Source organism: Gossypium hirsutum, chromosome A05 (genome assembly GCF_007990345.1).
Source record: "Gossypium hirsutum isolate 1008001.06 chromosome A05, Gossypium_hirsutum_v2.1, whole genome shotgun sequence".
NCBI classification, from domain to species: domain Eukaryota; kingdom Viridiplantae; phylum Streptophyta; class Magnoliopsida; order Malvales; family Malvaceae; genus Gossypium; species Gossypium hirsutum.
The window spans coordinates 39,723,043-39,725,752 of record NC_053428.1 but is presented as its reverse complement, the minus strand read 5'-3'; the positions used below and the strand labels follow the sequence as shown (position 1 = coordinate 39,725,752).

The 2,710-nt window shown below is 40.9% G+C and overlaps 1 long non-coding RNA gene across 1 annotated transcript; it reads left to right on the top strand.

Moving 5' to 3' along the window:
* The first annotated feature begins 208 nt into the window (after positions 1–208).
* Positions 209–1,875, top strand: LOC121229110 (uncharacterized). The gene is made up of 3 exons (XR_005926646.1): positions 209–1,470; positions 1,591–1,683; positions 1,790–1,875. It is a non-coding gene; the product is annotated as an uncharacterized lncRNA (long non-coding RNA).
* The last annotated feature ends 835 nt before the right edge of the window (positions 1,876–2,710 follow it).

The following is a 2,710-nucleotide window of genomic DNA, read 5'->3' as shown; positions in this document are numbered from 1 at the left end:
ATCGTATTTGAAATTTTCATTATTATGGTTATTATTATTATTTTAGTTTTTAAATAAAATATGAAGGGCTTATAGTGTGGGAAAAAGTCCGGGGCTTAGCCCATAACTTTAGCAAAATTTTAAATTTTGCCTCTTAAGGGAATCTGAGTAGTAGGCCTTATTAATAATTTGAGCTGAGTTTTAGCATAAAGGAGCACCTGGCCTAGTGGCTAAGCATGCTAGGTAGTGTGAAGGAGAGTTGGGGTTCGACTCCCAACATGTTCAAAAGAGTTTTATTTTTTCTTTATATCAGGGAACGACGCAGGTAAGTGTTATATAAAGTTGGGGTTAAAAGATAGCACAAAAGGGTAGCTCGGCCCAGTGGCAGAGGCATTGGGAGTGTGGTATAGTGCCTAGGTTCGAGGGTTGGCACAGGCAAAGGCTTGGTTTTATTTTAATAAGCCAGATCGCACTAAAGTAAGGTTTAAGAATAATTGCGACCGAGCTATGGCACAAGAAGCGCCTGTGGCTCAGTGGCTGTAGCATGCTGGGCGTATGGAGAGGGCGCAGGTTCGAGTCTGTTTGCAGGCGAATTCTGTTTAATTTTTAAAGTGGAACAGAACTGAAGCGGGTAAAGGTTAAAAGTAAATGTGAAAGTATTAAGCCACGAAAGGAACTTTGGTGCAGTGGTAAGCAACGTGAGTGTGGGGTTAGAAGGTCGCATGTTCAAGTCGCGTGGATGGCGGAATTCTCTTTTATTTTTAAGCGGACCAAAGCTTCAGCAGGTAAGGTTTATAATTAAATGTAACCTTATACCTGTAAAAGACAGCGTGGTGCAGTGGCCAGCAGCTTGGGCGAAGGCGGACGGAGGTCTGGGGTTCGAGCTGCAGTTCGCGCACGCAAGGTTAGAAATTTTGCTGCTCACGTGGGGAAGAGTCAGAGTTTGACCGAAACTCTCCTAGCGTTGGATTGAGTCGGTTGAGCGGTGGACTGCTGCTCAGCAGTGGATGAGTTTGAATTAAATTCAAACTTAGAATTTAGCCTTGAATTAAGGAGATAAGGAAGGAATTAAAATTGTAAAAGGACTTTTTTTTTTCTAATCTAATCTCATTTCTTTTTCTCTTATTCTTTTCTATTTTTCCCAAAAGTTGAACAATTCTCTCCTTTTCTATTTTCTTTTCTCGAAGCCAAATTCTTTCTACTACAACTTTTTCTTCTCAAATATTGGTTGCCGATTACTCTTTTGGTTGAAACCATACTCCTTTCTTTTTATCTTTTCCTTTATTTTCCTTTCTTCATTATTTCTCAAAAGCCGAATCTTGCTATAGCCGAATTTCTATCCTTTTCCCTTTTTCTTTCAAAAGCCGAAAACCTTCATATCTGGGGTGTAGGAAGCCGAATCATTGGCTACTTGAACCTGTCTCTTCGGACTACGGTAGATTAGGATTAGAATCATAGATAAGAACACTCTCTTGGATAGAGCAACGATTGGTAAGTATTCGAATCACTTTCGTTAGTTATTCATGGTTTAAGATAAAAGCCGAAACCCTTTAAGGGTGGCTAACGTTTGGACTAAGGGTGTTGGTGCCTTTTTCTTTTTCATTTTATAAGCATTAGCGTGGACAAGGGGGCGTACAGCAAAAAAAAGGGCTTGAAGACTGTTTCGGTTGGATCTTTGGATTTAACCCATATTTCGGCAAAAAGGTAAATAACTCTGGGATCTAAGGCTGTGTTGGACGAGTATGGTAAGAGGCTAAATAAGTAGTTTGTTTTCGATATTTAGATTGACGTGGTAGTAATACAATTGTAGGCAGTTCATGTGTGGATCTCGCCAACGTATCGTTCTAAATCAGGTGTGTAAACGACACCCACTCATAGACTAGATCGGCAAAAGCCGAAAAGCCGGCATTTATGAACTTGCGAGCGTGCGAGCGCTTGTGAAGTGGTTTGGTTGTTAATTTTGATAATCGCAAGCAGTATGATTGCAGAGTGCGTAATTTCGTGCACTTCGATATATTTGGGCTTAATGGGCCGAAAACGGATTAATGGGCCAACAGGCCCGATTCGGTAAAAACGCTCGGTAAGTGCTTCTGTTAATGTGTCAATGGTTAGAATATGTATGTAAACTCTAGAATAGTAAATTTTATTAAACTACCCTTAAGTATGAAAATTACCGTTTTACCCCTAGGTGCAAAAATGACCGTTATACCCCTAGGGTTAATTTTGATTGAAATGCATGATATTCTGATTATGTTTGTTGTATGCCATGACATGTATATCTATTGCATGGGGTTGGGTTTTGTTATGGAGGAACAACCCGTTCTAGTGGCTATGCCACATATTCTGATATAAGCAGCTTTGCTGCGGATTATAGTTAGTGCCGCAATCGGTGCTAACACTGTAAGTGTAGGGATGGCGTGGGTGATTTATTCCCCACAGGAAGTGTAGGGATGGACGGAGGCAAGTGCAGGGTTGGATGGGGTTATCATGCATTAATCATATGAGACTGTTCTGTTATGGGCCAATTGTATTGAAATGGGCCCAACTGTGTTGATATGGGCAAGGCCCAATATATCTCGACTTGTATAGGGCTATGGCCCAGATTGATACTGATATGGGCTAGGCCCAGTATACTCTGTTACTGTAAGGGGCTATGGCCTAGATTAATATTGATATGGGCTAAGGCCCAGTTAACACTAAATTCTAAATAAGGCTTAGGCCCAGTAAAGCT